This window comes from Echiichthys vipera, assembly GCF_963691815.1.
Source record: "Echiichthys vipera genome assembly, chromosome: 6".
Taxonomy (NCBI): domain Eukaryota; kingdom Metazoa; phylum Chordata; class Actinopteri; order Perciformes; family Trachinidae; genus Echiichthys; species Echiichthys vipera.
The window spans coordinates 19,224,230-19,241,104 of NC_139831.1; positions in this window are offsets into that span (position 1 = coordinate 19,224,230).

Sequence of the window (16,875 nt, forward strand, 5' to 3'; positions counted from 1 at the left end):
CCCCCTCATACTCTCCTGACAGCAATAAACAGGAGAAGTCCATTCTTGTGTAGAAAGCATCACTGCTGCTAATTACCTAGGAGTAGGAGCACGTAATGGAGAACTAAAGAGAGCAAGCCTAAGGCCTACCACTGCTTTGGACACATGTCACATTAATATGTGTGTGTGTGTGTGTGTGTGTGTGTGTGTGTGTGTGTGTGTGTGTGTGTGTGTGTGTGTGTGTGTGTGTGCATGTGCATGTTATGTGGGAACGTAAGAGCTTTGCATGCTTTTTGTTCACCACACATATTGTACTTACGTGAGCTTGAGCCCTGCTGTGTTTGTGTTCGTCCTTGACGACAACACGGTTCGCCCACGCCACCATGTAAGAGCCCACATGCAGAGTACAGTATTGCTGGCTCTGGGCATCTTTATCTCATTGTGTGTTGGGTTATTTATAGTGAGCATGAGGCATGGAGTCAGATGTGTACCGTCACTGCACTGCTCTATCCTCCAGCATGGGTACACACGCTTCTCCTCCTCCTCCACCACCTCTCCTGCAGAGAGAAGCTCTCGCAAAAACATATTGGCCCACAAATTCCATCATGCAAGGTCAGGGGGTAGCCATACGTAAGGGGAGGGGGTTGACAAGAGACACAATCTAGCAGCTGAAAAGGAGAAGATTAGGTCACCAGTGATGTACAGTACTGTATCTCTGTAACTGTAACTCTCTCTCTCTTTCTATCTCTCTCTTTCTCTCTCTCTCTCTCTCTCTCTCTCTCTCTCTCTCTCGCTCTCTCTCTCTCACTCGCCATGTTGTCTCTTTATTATTATCTTTGACTTCACAATCTCTTCTTTTCTCGTTTAAGATCCAAGACACAGAAAGAATACTTGGCAGAGGAAAGTGTAAGGGATGTTACAGTAGGATGGGAATGGGGGAGCATGAAATTAGTTAAAGTGCGTCAGAATGTCAGAAGCAAGTTGTAAAACTGAAAAGGAGAAATCAAGTGGCAAAGTTCCTCATAGTGCCATAGAGACCGTAAATAAGTGAAGGAGAGTAGTTTGAAAGGAAAAGAGGCTAAGAGGAGATAAAAAAAAAAAGACATACCAGATTGGGTGAGGAGGAAGTTGTGGCAATAACTGACTGAGGAAACAGATGGAAGACAGTTAAACTTCCTATAGAGTCAGCCACAACTGCCATTTGAAAGACGTAGTTTGTTTTAGTACTGGCACAGGAGCCCAACAGGTTGGGGAGCTCCTAAACTTACTTTTGTTTGGCTTAATATTCCTATAGAAGTCCTGATGCAATATAAATACAGGGTGTCCCAAAAACGTATACACACTTTAAGTAATTGCCAAGTAGGTGTTTATTAAAAATCATTTAATTTTCAAGCAGCAGAATTTACAAACATCATTTTATTGTTTTGTCTCCGCCTGTTCTCAAACTGAAGTCCGTTCTGGTCCAGACACTGATGACAACGTGAAGTAATGGAATCGAACACATCACAAAATAATTCCCTTGGTATTTGTGTGCATTCATGTTCAATGGCTGCTCTCAATTCAGCAACTATTGCAGGTCTCATAGCGTAGACTTTGTCTTTTAGGTATCCGCGTAAATATATACTGTATATTGTCTTTGAGTTGTTTTGTATTGTGTACATTTTGTGTTCTTCATTCCTCAGCAATTGCACGGTACAGCAACTCAACATAAAATTCCAAAGTGATCATAAATTTGGGTTCTTTGTAAGGATTTTTTTATTATTATTATTTTAAGCCTGGTTTATTTTTATGCTGTTGTTTTAAGGTTGTTATTTTACCCCCTTGGTTTTTAACATTTTGATAAGGGAATATATATATATATATATATGTTGTTTTGTTTTATGGGAAAATATTTCCTATGTTTTTATAATCAGCGTTTCCTTCTTCTTTATCATTTTTATGTATAAATAAATTGAACCTCAGAACTTGGTGCTTTTACATTTGTGCTCAGGGGGCCTTTGTCTCATAATCTGTTATAGCTGATGCTGAAGTTTCTTTATTTGCTACTGACAGAGGTAAAATAATAAAATAAAAATAAAAAAGATTTAAAAGTTATTTTGTAATGAAAAGTTATAAGTTATAGCTATCATGGATATAACAAATAATTCTACTTATAATAACATTTAAACAGGTATACAGTCCATCTAAGTGGACTATGAGCAGATGAATGTATCTTGCTTCAAGCAGTGAGTTGTAAATGTGTCTTGTTAGGACGGGATTCACCTTGGCCATCTGGAGACTTGGGCTCTAATCTGCCCCTCTAATTATCAGTAATCTGGACAGGCAGGCTTGTCCTTGGTGCTGCAGTCCTGGACAGAGTTGGACCCTGGCTGAAACCCAGCAGGAGGGGACAAGCAGGTGGCAGGGGGGCTGCAGGGGGGCCGAGGGGTGCCAGGATGGGCTTTAGGGTGCTTAGAGAGGCTGGTTACGGGCTGCAGTGGCCAGGCAGCAGCTCAGGGTGTTTAAAGCAGGAGGGGGGAGTATTGAGAGAATGCACGTGGAACAGGCAAATCAGCAGGGCATTTGGATCAAACGTTGTGCAAGTCTGCAAAAATAACAATCATAAAAAAGACCATACTCCAAATAATCAAAAAATCTTTTTTGCTGGTTATTTATGATGACTTGGTTTCTACCTTCTCTTTCTCTTCCGTTTCTCTCCATTGCTTTTCTTAGCTCCCCAGTCTCCAGCTGTGTACTTCACGCATTTCCTCTACATTATGTAGATTGACAGATTTGTAATTGCTCAGAGAGTTGTGAGTACACACCAGTGATTTTGATATTGGCGACTGCACTTATGCTACACAGCAAGTGAAGTTAGCCAGAAGAATAGAGTGTTACCATGTCTCATTACACCCCCGTTCGTATTGGCTCTGATGGCAATCAGAGAGAAAAGACAATGAATGAGAAGACAGGAGGTGGAAAGGCTCACTCTGTCATTAGGGCGCCATACTGATCATTTCACAAAGCAGCTGTTGGATATCTGAGTTGAATACTTGGTCATTAGATATAAAACATGCTGTAATTGCCAAAGCTATGTTGCGTGAGCTCTCTTTAGAACAGCAGGACGGAGCCATATGTACAACTTCACACTCTGGATAAAAGGCTCTCTCAGTCTGAGAGACATTACTATGCATTTGTGCAGCTCTGCGGCTCCTGCCCGTTGTGGCGTTACCATGGAGATTATGTTGTCTTCTTGTTTGCCAGTCTCCCCGTCCCTGGGTCACAACACCTGTCAGTGACCACAGTGAATTTTAAAAAGTACTGATACATTCATTTTTAAACTACATTTATTATTTCTTTTAGAGAGTTAGATGAGAAAATGACACTCAAATGAGCTTTCTACAACAACTGGAAACAGGGTGAAACAGCTAGCCTAGTGCCAGGCGACCAGCAGAGGCTCAATGGAAATAAATGGTCTTCTTGACCAAGTAATAGCGCGGCACATATAACCCTTTAAAGGGCCCAATTTTTATTGTCATTTTGTATTATTATTTACTGTGTTTTGTTGTGTTTATTTGTGAGTTTTGGGGGTGTTGTTACCTTTGGACTGGTCTAGGCTAGCCGTTTCCCGAACCATTTCATGAAATAGGGGGGATCGCAGTGCAGAGAGGCTCTTTATTTGCTCTTCTTTGTTTATTTTTATGAGCATATTTTACAGAAATGTATCCAAAATTGATGATTTCAATTGAAGTTGAAAGAAATGTCCCTATTGTTTTACATTAAAAACATATTTTGGCACCCTTCCATACATATATTTTAGCATTCCAGTTAAGATAGCAAAGGGGTGCTGTCACTGCACAAATATAAATAAAACTTAAATTTACTCAAATTTACCACAGATTTCTTTGCAAAAATTACCTCAGTATGAAAGCAACTCCTGTATGTTTACAGTTTGGAGGATATCTTCCACAGATAATGGAGTTTTTAATTATCAGTACCTCCTTGTGGCTTCATTCAGTCGGGCTGTGAGCGTACACGGTTTGCTATGATTCGAGTAAAAGATTCAGGTGGAGTGAAAAAACAACATTTCACATCGTGGAGGAGACATTTTGTGAAAGACAGGTGCTAAACCCTGACAACAGTGACACATTAGAGTTGCTAATAGCAGTAATGATAGCAACGGAGGGATGTGTCACACTGAACAGATGGGAGAGTCTGAGAGAGAGGGAGAGGGAGGAGATGATGTGTGAGAAAGTGCTTTGGCTTTTGCATATATCCCTGGAGAAGTGGCCTGGGGAAAAGGGTTGAGTGCTCTCTTTCGCTGTTCTCCTCCATAAGGCTTAGTGGTGAAGGAAAATCATGGAGCCCATCCCCCAGTGGATTATTCCTTCGACACTGCTAAGCCCCATACTCCTACGTTCATGCAGCCCTCAAACACATGTATTCATTATGAGAGACATTGAATGCACCGAACACACAAACACACACAATGTTGAACATGTTTCTGCCAACCCCTCCTTTCCATACATCTTCTTTCTTTCTCTCGTTCTTTATCTGCCCTTCTTTCAAATGCCAGTACACACCAAGAATATAACCACACACACACACACACACACACACACACACACACACACACACACACACACACACACACACACACACATACACACACACACACACACACACACACACACACACACACACACACACACACACACACACACACACACACACACACACACAACACACCCACACACACTTGAGCATGCTTGCACACAAGACAACACTCACACACACTCGTATTCAGGTATTCAGAAAGCCAAGGCAGTGAGAGAATATTCTGTGCCGCTTCTGTTTGACACAAACAGATTTTCCTGTTATATAAGGCGGGTTACCGTGACGATGAGCCCTGTTGAGAGAAAAAGCGCAGGGCCTTGTGTGTCTTCGTATGTCTGTACACATGTGTGCGTGTGTCTGTGTTTGGGTCTGTGTCGTATTGTTCCTGCATATCTCTGCATGGGCATGTATGAGAGGCTGTGAGAGAGATTTGCAGTTTGTGTGTATTTCCATTTACCGTAGCAGCACACTGCATGTGGCCACTCCACAGTGGGACTGAACGTGTGTGATGCAGTGCATGAGCAGTACACAGGCAGCGCTGCCATTGGTGTAAGTCCCTTTCCAAAGTAGGGTGAATAAATTTTAAAATGTTTATGTATTGGAGGGTTTTTTTTGTGTCCTCAGAGCATTTTCTGATTGTTTTCTTAAAGTTCAGCGCTCAAACTGAAATACAACCGCAAGAGCTCAGATCTCTTATGTTCAGCATTTGTAGCCATGAAGCTTTGTACTTTCCCCCTCCAGAGCCTTTTTTGAAATTCTGTTTATTGTTTAAAGAGCAGGCATGAAGACCAGAGGAAGTCAAAATTCTCCAAGATGGATCACATGACAAGAGACCATGGGAATGCATTACAATCCATTATGTTACAGTAAGATTTAGGATGTATTTCCAATCCACCCTTGTGGTGTGTTCGCCGTGGTCTAAACCCCCAGGATTAGTGCGAAACAGAAGGCCAAAAAAAGACAGAAAATGCATTTTGGAACATATCCTCTTCAGTGTAGACATAGGCTTGGTTTGCTGTGTTTACTCAGTCGATTTGAGGCTGTGTACCATCACGTAGACAGTGAAAATCCAAGAAATGACAATTTCAAATGGCTGATTGGTCTTCAGATACCGAGAGGTGCAGAATGTGCATGTGCCACTCCAACTATTCTGAGAAGTCGCACCACAGCAACCTCCATTGTCCTCACACAGAGGTGAGATGAGAAATCAACATACCGTGAAAAGGGGCTTGACAAGCTTCAGTCAGGAGGTTTCACGCCATCCGTTCAGTCCCGGATATTCCTTCTTTGATAATTTACATACAAGCAGAGGTAGAAGGGAATTCTGAAATTAAATGAAACTACCCTCCACTCCCCTTATCTCTCATTCCCTTTCCTCTCCTGCTGAGCTCCTTTGTCGGCTAATTTCTGTTTCCATAATGTTCCTACACGCTCTTGTGCCAGCATGTGTTTACTTTTGTGCTCTTGGAGACAAAAACTGCAAAGCTCAAAGCTCAGGTGCTTTTTGTCTGTGCCAGCCACACACTACTGAAACGCTTGGATAAGGCAGAAAAAATGTAATCACATTTCTGTGTGAAGTTTCACTGTGAGTTCAGACCTTAATTCAAACAGACCAGAAACCTGACTATGAATATAGTTATCCTCTCATTCACCGATTTTAAAAGGAATAATTTAACATTTAGGATATGCTTATTTACTATCATCAAGAAAAATGATAGAAGCATATTTCCTAAAATGACAAACTATTCCTTTGTAACCTGTGTAATTCTTTGTTCTTGCTGCAGGTGGTTCATCAGTGATTTCAAAGGCAGATGGCCCCCCAGTTCTCACTGAAGTCGTGACCTCTTACCCCGAATTAGCCGCAGTGGAGCCCAGCAGCACTGGCCGAACCCAAAGCCTTCCAGAAACCAGCAGCATCACGACGCTGCACATACGAAACCTGCCACCCTTGGACTCTCCTCCTCCTCTAACGCCTCCTCTTCCTCCTCCTCCACCTCCTCCTGCTGCAGACAGCCCTGACCTCCCATTTCTGTCCCCTCCGGCCCTGCCTCCACCTCTGCCATCATCAAAACCTTTTTCTACCTTTAGTCCTCCTCCCTCAACACCGCCTCCTGCTGAGAGCCCCCAGCGTCCGACCACCCTAAACCTAAAAACGCTGCCACGGCCGACTGTCAGGGAGAATGGTGGCCCCCCGTTGGGGTTGGATGAGGAAGAGGAGGAGAAGAAGATGCTGGAGGAGGATCTGAAGAAGTGCATTGAGGACTTTAAAAAGATCCGTCTGCCCAGAGAGTTTCCAGATCGCAAGAGGCACTGGCAAAATGACTTGCTCAAGAAGTACAATGCGTAGAGTGCTTTGCTGTGGGCACAATGGTGAAGAAACTTGACGAGGATTTTATAACAATGTTGTGAGCGATGGATGACAGATTCAGACAGCTTTCATTCAATGTTTGTACTTATTCCTAGGAAAAGTAATGCTCCATTTAATTTGTGTATAAGCCAGGTAACTGTGAGCAAGGGCTTGCAGGGCTGCCTCTAAGGAAGAAGTCAGGCAATTTAGTATAAAGAGCAGCAAAGTCCACATAGAGGTTGATGGCTGGGTCAACAAACACAGTGTCCCATGTAAAAGCAAGTCAACTTATTTTAACTCATTTTGTTACGTTCCTTACACATACATCACTTAACTAACGTTATGTCAAAGTCAAAGCATTTTTTTTTGCATATGCACGGATAAACCAAATTTCCCTGAATAATGAAATTCTTTCTTTGCCTTCTGCTCTGAATGCAGTGTACAAAAACATTAGACAAATGAAATAAATACAGGAGAATGGACAAAGACAAATAATTGTAGTTATTTTGACCCAAGCCACAATGTTTTTTCTAAATCTAACCAAGTAGTTTTGATGCCAAAACAGGTTCTGCACTGCAGGAGTCGATCGCTTGTGTAGCTGGACATCTGTAGGATAATGCATGAAAAATTGTGCATAACTTTCTGTAAGATATCACACAAACCGTTGTATGAGGATACGTTGTTGCGTTGCTCTGAGTCAGCAAGTTTACTTAAACCTCTAATGTAGTCGCTCTTGCATGTCAACAGAACTAAATTGCTTGTTTAAATGTAGTGCTTAGGCGGAGCTTGTCTGCACATTGAAACACTGAGATTTGTCTTTTCCAATCATAGAAAACAGCATCCCTATAGAGATTGTAAGTGGCATCTTTGTTCCACACAGCTATTTGGAGATATTAGAAATCATTTAAATCATTTTATTTTCACTCAATCAATGGCTTACTTATGTAATGTCTTTTAATTAATTTCTGCCTTGCTTTCTGTATTGCATCCGCTGATCAAGCAACTGGATAATGTAAGTGTGAAATTTTAGGCATTTGACCTTGCTGATGCAAAATAAAAGAAAGATGTGAAATCTCTGTTGCTTATCATCTGAAATATCTCACCTCATCAATATTAACAGTACAACTTCAAAGCCCTTCTCCTCTCGGCCTGAGATTCAGAAGCTCTGCAGTTTGCTTCATTTTGTGATTACATTATCTTCACGCCAGCAATGGAAAGAATTCAGAGAGACAGTGTAGTATACCAGGAAACGAAGTGGGTAAATACAGACGACCAGCATGTTGAATAATAATGTCCATAATGACTACATGAATCACTGCACAGTGCCATTTGTCCTCTACCTGCTCCGCATAAAATGTTCTTCCAGCTTCACTAATGAATTGCCAGGTGCGTGTATGTGTGTACCTAGTACTAGTTATGGGTTATATAAGTCACAATAAATTAAAAACATTGCTTTATCTTTCCAGTTTGTGAACTAATTCAACATCTTAATAAATATGCATCATATCATGCTCATTCGCTTACTAAGAGTTAGAAGAAAAGAGAGGCCATGGCACCTGTGTCTGTGTGTTAGGTACGGAGCTAAACCCAGGAGGAGGTCAACTTAGCCCACGATAAAACTGGAAACAGCTAGAAAGAAGCACTTCATCAATCCCTCAACATGGATATTCAATTTAACGCTCTGCTGTTACACACAAGCCCGAAATATTTACACACAGCAGCTGAATTCTCGCAATAACACAAGATCACACAACATCACTCGATAATCGTAAGCTTGCATGTCATGCTCAAATCCATCTTGTCAGGCTCAAAGTCGTGTGTTTGTGTTCACAGCAAAAGTGAGCTGGCCAATCAGCGTCCTGTGAAGAGCTACTGGCAGTAGAGGAGGGAGGGGGAGACAGGGGGGTGACGACGACATTAGAGACGAAAACAACCTTTTTTTTCTCTGTCAGTTTCACTGGTTTCGTGTGGATGCAGATCCACACGAAACCAGTGAAACTGACTGGAAACGCTGTAATACACGTACCAAGCCTGGATGTGGCGCTGTAACTTTCACACAAACACACCAACAACGGAGAAGAAGAGACGGGGAGACGCTATGTAGGCTATAATCCTATGGCTATAATACAAACACCAGCGAATTTGTCACAAAATCTGGCGACTTCCCAAATCCTCATCCATCCTAGAGAGCAATCTAGCGACTGTTTCTGGTGTTACTGGAGATGTTTCTGGTGTTTTGGACTCTGATGCACGAATCACTCTGCAGTTAGTGTCCTCAACAAGCAGCAGGTGCTGCTGTGGGCCCCTTTCCCAAGCCAGGAGAGTACTTTCTTGCTAGATTTTATGACTTTTCAGACCTTCTCAGCAATTTTATTTGTACAAAGCTACTAGCGACCAATTTAGCAACTTATTCAGTCCATCAGAGAAAAAGGAGAAATATCGCTCGAGTACAGTTCAGTAAACAGTCTATAGCTGGATTCATACCTCCGGATCCAGACGGAGTTCCAAACGTTGTCTCCGGTGCTACCCTTCATACCTCTGTCCGGTTTCAGCGTTGTTATGGATGTTACACAACACATCCTCTAGGGGGGAGTGCTGTGTCGCAAATTACCGGCATCGACAATGGCGAACACGGCATCTGTAGAGGAGATGATTTGACTGACTCTATACTGACTCTATACTGACTCTATACTGCTTTAGAGGTGCTGGTATATTTTTGAACTTTGGAGAGGCTAGCTATTACCCAAAGTGTCCAGTCTTTGACACTTTGACAAATATTCACCTCCTGTGCACATCAATTCCATGAGAGAAAAGTGACGCATAAAACATTTGCTAGCAAGCAAATTCGCATCATGTGGAGTTCAACTTTGGTGAAGTCATAGTTTCAGTCAATAACAATGTCAAGTATGTAAGTGTCTTTGGGTGACTGAAACGCGATATATAAATAAAATGACTTATTATATTATTATTATGTGTGGTTGACCCCACTTGGCTGTTATTGGCTGTAGTTTCCATGGTAAGTCAAGGCAGTTGAGATATTGATTGTTGCTGCATCTAACCAGTACTGTAGGATATTGGCCATGAAAATAATGAACTGTCACACAAGAGACATTCTGCCTGGCTGACAGTGAGACGGGAGACATGCATTGAACATCAGCAAATGGAAAATGTACCACTAACATCATATTTTGCAAAAACCAACAACTCAAACAGACTTCTAACCAGCAGACTGATTTCCACATCCTGAATGCTCCATCCTGCCCTGCCCACATTCAGCACAAATATCGCCCAGCCACTCGCCTGCATTTGTGATTGTGCCCTTATGCTAGGCTAGGCTAATTGTCTCCTGGCTCTAGAGTCATAAGCTACTTTGGATATAGATGATAGTTTTATCAATCTTCACATTCACCTGTCCCCAAGAAAGTTTATTCAGTTAGCATTGTCAACTGTAGTTCCTTCATACTTTTCCAATAACATCATATGTGCAAAAATTACACACTCTCACTCTCTACAGTGACTCTTTCCTAGTTACTTTCCTTCAATTTATCAACAGTTGTTCTGAACCTTTTTTCCATCAGCATTCGGTTTTCAGACAGAAATAATAACTGAAGCGTGAGACTGAAACAAAAAATCAAACTGATGTTTCCTTGTGATTTACACAAACACCCATGTGTCATTCTGGCTTCTTATTAAGTTCCCCAGAGAGTAACAAATATTACATAGACCCTCAACCACATACATAGATCAATAGAGTGCTGACTCATTAAATACAGCCTTTGGGATGTTTTGTTATCTCATTTTGGTTATTTTATTTTTTCTATCCGTCTCATTTGAGCAGAACCGAAGTCCGACCTGCCACTCTGCCTTTGATAATAATGACCCTGGTAACCTTCCAAAGCATCTCTGCTTACATGTCCTCCTAATGATGTTGTCTTAGCCCAGAGCTTTCTATCAGCACCGTGCCTCCAGCCAGATACAGCTCAGCTCTGCGTCGTCCCGGGTTAATATTGAGGTCAAGGCATTAATCCCTAAGTGTTGGCTGAGAGGGAAGTTTTATCTTGTTAAACATCGGACAAATAGAATGGTTTTATCAGGCACACTACGGAGCAACAGAGATATCCTCTTGCTCTGAGAAGAGGATTAACAACAGATTAGGGTTGGTCACAGTCGTGAAGAGTCTCCAAACAGCAGGCTATTCCTCTCACAAACTACACGATATCGACAGTCAGTCTGTGCTGAAACATTTCACACCATCATCAACGCTCAGGCCGTATCCAACTGGCTGCCGGTTGCTGAGAAATCCATAAAAAAGATTCTACTTTGCAGCTCATTAGGGGTATTGCCTCATCAGCTCCTTTTCTTGCATTTCTCATCTTTCAGCATTGGCTTGGACAGAGACAGCACGCTGGCCGAGCTCCCGGGTTTGGAGGAGTGTCTTCAGAGCGCGCCTGAGTCAGGATGCATGCAGGGAACTGAAACAACAAGTCTTCTCAACTTAAAATTCCTGTTTACTGTGGCAGAAGCAGCACAGTCTGCTGTGTTCAAGTCCTGTTAGACAAAACAGACATCCCTGTCCAAAACAGTCACTGATTTGCATTTGGGCCTCTCTCCGTAAGAATCTGTTCACTTCTCAATTCTCTTTTACCCTTTGTCTTTTTTTCGACATAGCCCTCTGAAGCTGGCCTTTTGAGTTATTATGGATGCACCGAGGATTGGATCTCTGAAGTTGATAGGCTCCGCAGTTCAACAAAGGGAATACTTCTGCTTTGAAACGAAGAGGTAAAACAGTCTACTGGGAACAGGACTGATAGAAAGCATTATTTGACAGAATATTTAAGCATGACAGATCAAACCTATGAATTGTAGCAGTGGTGATTATCACTGGACAGAGGTGGAGCTAACCATGGGGTCTGTCTTTAAAGTCACATCCTATAGTTTTTGGCACCCAGGGCACAGACGATGAAATCTAAATGCTCTTCCCTTATGAACGACAGTACTGGATCCAAAGCTGAGACTTTGACTAAATGTTCTTTTTTTTTAATGTCACCCATTAAAATTGCATCTGATTTAATATATAACTGTACCAAATATGTGATCAAAATAAACTAAACTAAACTAAAACTAAAGCTAAAGTATAATCATTTTAGCTTTTATTTTTATGTTGATTCTATTCTGCTCTGTATCACTTTGAGATTGTTGAATGTAAAGTGCAATACAAACAAAATGTATTATTATTATTATTATTATTAATACATTTGAACTTTTACTGAAGTAAAAATTTAAATGGAGTGTTTCTACTTTTACTTGTAGCAATTCTTACCTTTCTTGCATGTCTCACAGCACTTCCCTCAAAGTCCCACCCTCTACCCCCTGCCTGACCTCTGAGCTCCCTCCTCCCCTGATGCGTGCAGTGAGACAGAAATGCTGTTCCAGTGCCATGGAAAGTCTGACTTTTTGGACCTCCGACTAGGCAAAATGCATTGTAATGCCTACTATTGTATTCGAGGGAGATCGACCTACCCCAAATTCGCTAGTAGGAGGTTTCACTTTGACAGACGTTCCAGTGCACTTTTCCTAGTTGGAGGTCCGCAAAGTCAGACTTCCCATGGCACTGGAACACAGCATGAGCTCAGCAAATCATTTTAATCGGACCAAATAAAATGATTGGTCAGACTTATATCAAATATATGTGAGAATTGAATATTGATGCGTTTTAACAACTGTTGGATGTCTTTTCCATTTTAGTGTGCCTTATGCTTATTAGGAGCATTTCAAGATTACAAAAGAAAAGTGCAAAAATGCCAGAAAGGTAAGACTGGCTTTGAAAAAAAGATCAGAGTACTTCTTCCCCCGAGGACTGACAGTGCAACCCCGCCTTTGTCAAAGGAAACCTGCCGCTACAAACATCCTGGACACAGTCTTCCATCTTCTTTCCATAAATGTATCCGTTTTTACCTTTTTCGCTGACACACCAGGCTCCTTGCATCTGCATGAAAGAGCACCTCACAGATTTATTTCGAATGGCCAGCAATACATTAGCATCTCATTTTCTTCGGGGCATGAGTTATCTTCAGTACTGTCAGCCCTCCTGACAATTAAAGCTCAGCTGAAAATGATCGTTGTAAAATACAGTGCTGCAGCGAGGGACTTTGGGATTTTTTGGTATTTCAGCGGTCAGGATGAGTTTCACACTCAAAGATAAACTTTGTATGCAGGGAGTACGTATGTGCTAATGGAATGTGGCTTTAGGAGAGATAAGAGAACTGAGGCCTAATTATTATGCCTGAAAGGGGAGTGCAGATCAGGCAGTCAAGCTGTCTAACACACCCGCAGGTTCATACTGGTATAAAAATTGCAGCCTGCAGTTTTCTCATTATTAGAAGTGGCCACATAGCGTAACCAACTGCTTTGTTCTTATTATTCTTAGTGGTGATTCAATACCAAACTGTTATAAGTTGAATATATTGGAAGTAAAGATTATAAATGATCAAAAATCCATCCACAGTTACATCCATTCTTCTTCTTTTTTCTTTTTGTTAGATCCACACACCTGAATTACACGTTGCATATCAGTATGCATAGTCTGATTTGATTGTGTGAATGCTCCTCAGAGGTAAAGCAGTGATGCGTAACCTTTCTTTTTTTATTTAAAAAAGTAAAATCTTTGGGAATTTATGGCTATCAAGCCACATACAATATTCAATTCAGTTCAAAGTGTTCAGATTCAAGATTGACTGAAGTGTTTATTGTGATGTGCACAGTAAAGAAACAAGTTTCCCTATACAATGGAATTCTTAATTTACTGTCCACAGACACACAATATAACAAATCTAAATAAAATATATACAAGGATTTGTTTTCACCATATACAAAAACAAAGCAATGTTTAAAAAGGTAACTTATTACACAATTAAGTAAAAAATGCAAATGTAAAATGTAAACATAGACAGCTGCATTTGCAAACTGTGCAGCTATAGGACTGAATGTGGTCTATTATGATGATGATTATACTCCTATTGGCTGTTTAGGAGTTTGATGGCAATGGGAAAAAATGTTTTTTAGTCTGGTGGTCCTGCATTTGACATACATCATGTCAAGGTGTTCTGTAAATTCATAAAAAATAGAACACACCCACAATCCCATTTTCATTACGCGGCAAAAAAAAAGATTATTCCATGAAGCAACTACACATCCTTCCAGATGTTTACTCAGTTATTGTGGATGTCTGATCGCTGTAAATCATGTAAGCACTTTAACCAAACAATAACCTTAAGCCAGTGTTTGAGTTATGCATGTGAATGCAAATATGAAATGTCTGAGTGTGCATGTGTGTGCATGTGTGTGTGTGTGTGTGTGTGTGTGTGTGTGTGTGCGTGTGTGAACACAAATGTCTACATGTGCAAGTGCATGAAAACGCAAGTTGCACATGCAAAATCTGCAATCCAGTCTGCACATAAATTGTTAACCAGAACGACCGTGTTGCTTTAGGAAATGTGTGCTTGCACATAAATGTTCTCTAAACAAACGTATTTTATTTAACGTAGAGCAACGCTGGCTCTCCCCGGAGGCTGTCCAGGCAATCAGCAGGAGACACATGCTCTGGAGAAAGGTGGTGAGGAGGAGAGGAGGGCCAGAGAGAATGTGTCAGACTCTTGTTCACAGCTTTTCCATTCCCATCATTAAAACCTGGGGCCTAATCCTGCAGCTACTTTAATCTCCTAATTCTGCACCCTTTTCTCTCTGCATTCACTCCTATTCCATTCTCTCTCTCTCTCTCTCTCTCTCTCTCTCTCTCTCTCTCTCTCTCTCTCTCTCTCTCTCTCTCTCTCTCTCTCTCTCTCTCTCATTTAAACTCACATGTTTCCAAAGAGTCATAGTGAAAGCTTTTAGAGCTTCTCCACTGCACACACAGACACACTTCCAGTATTTCAGTAGGGTCACTTTACATGCTTTAAAGACCCTCTACATGAATTTTCCACCTGATAAGTGAGCACGAAGAGGTTTTGTTTCTGCATTTCTGCTGTCTCCGTGGTCCTTGTCAACCCCTGAACGTGATTAATGATATGTAAGATGATATACAGCAGCATCATGGGTAGTACTGTATAATGACAGGGAAGCAGGCGTGTGGAGATGAGCAGTAGCATGAAATAAATGGAAACGTTAAAAGACTTGATAACCAAGCATCACATAAAAGAGTGAATATGTGGGATTGCGCGGCAGATGGCCTGAAAGTCTAATCTGGGAGCCAAGTGCTTGGCCCGCGTCGTTTCTCTGTGGAAAATATGACATGGCATGTCTGAATGCGAGGCACATTGGCTTGTTGCTGTTTTGCATAGACTGCTGCATGATTGGAACAGCCCTGCTTGCTCTACATGGGAATTATAATATCCCAAATATAGACACAAATATAAAACAGGGTAAGCCTCATGCGGGAGTATATTTAATAGAACTTGTAATAATGGTATACCCATGCGGTCAAGATGTAATGTCTTCACATCACATCGTTTGAGTTAATTCAAATTTAGCCACGTCAGTTTGACAGCCGACCAAAGTTTTCTTGCTGCAAATCACAGCACTGTGTTCCATACTATTCTCTGCCTTCTGGAGATAGTCACTTTTTTTATTCATAGCGATGGGTGCCCTGCTGACACGTTGCCCTGCAGGCCATCTGCTGTCAGTGTGGGGAAGAGTGGGGCGCAGAATGCAGCTTGACGTGAGTTTAATCTACAGCGCCAGAGCCGTCTGGTTTGTGCTGTCCTCTGACTGGTCCTGTCTCTCTGTGTTTTATGAAGTATAGGATGGTAATTCAGTGGAATTGGGGTGAGTTATAGAGTTATCCCTTCACCGTTTGCCCACAAATAAGGCGAGGCATCCAGCTACTGGAGCTCCTATTGATGCATTTTGAGGTGAATATGAAGCAGTATTAAAAATATACAGACAGTTGGAGACAGAAGGATGCCTCACTGATGTTGTTGTGAGCAGCATGAATTCTGCTGATGATAATGATGCAGATGTACAAAGGCATATGTAGAAAGTGAAAGAAAGAAAGAAACACAATATTCCCATACTCTCCAAAGTGTATTTTGTCATAATAAAAAATAATGACTGTTAACTCACTTAGGATGAGATCTGACACTTGAGCTGGACCAATTTAAAGTTATTAATAGTGCTTAAATCACCTATATAGCATGGAGTACTAGCAGGGGTTAAGAGTCTTGACATTCAGAGAGAAAGCTTCCTTATAAACACCAAATGTATACAGTATATATATATATATATATATATATATATATATATACATATATATACATATATATATATATATATATATATATATATATATATATATATATATATATATATGTATATATATACATATATATACATATATATATATACACTGTATATATCAATCAATCAATCAATAAATCAATCAATCAATTAAACAGTATTCATCCCGAGGGGAAATTATATATATACTGTACATATATATATATATATATAATATGAAAATACTGTACATTTCTATTGTTATTGGATACATAACATTTGCTAAAATCAGAATATAAGCCTTTTTCATGTGGCCTTGAACATTTGGCCCAAATATTTTGAAGACAAACAACTGAAAAAGCGAGCAACTGTAGTCTCAGTGGATAGTGGCCTTATTGTCTGGAAATCCTCAGTGTGCAAAGCTAACATTATTACAACTATATTAAAAGAATTCCCATTGAAATGTCAGAGGCTTTGAAGCTCTGTGACTTGCACTTGAGGGACAGGGGTTGGGGGGGGGGGGGGGGGGGGGGCTGAATTTTGTTTGGTAGTATTATTTATTGAACCATTATTTTACCAGGAAGTGTTGCAAGACCAAATGTGCTTTTTGATTTATTTAGCACGGCGCAGAAAAATGTAGATGTTATTTGCCTCTGAGGGGGACGAGGAGAAGATCAAATAAA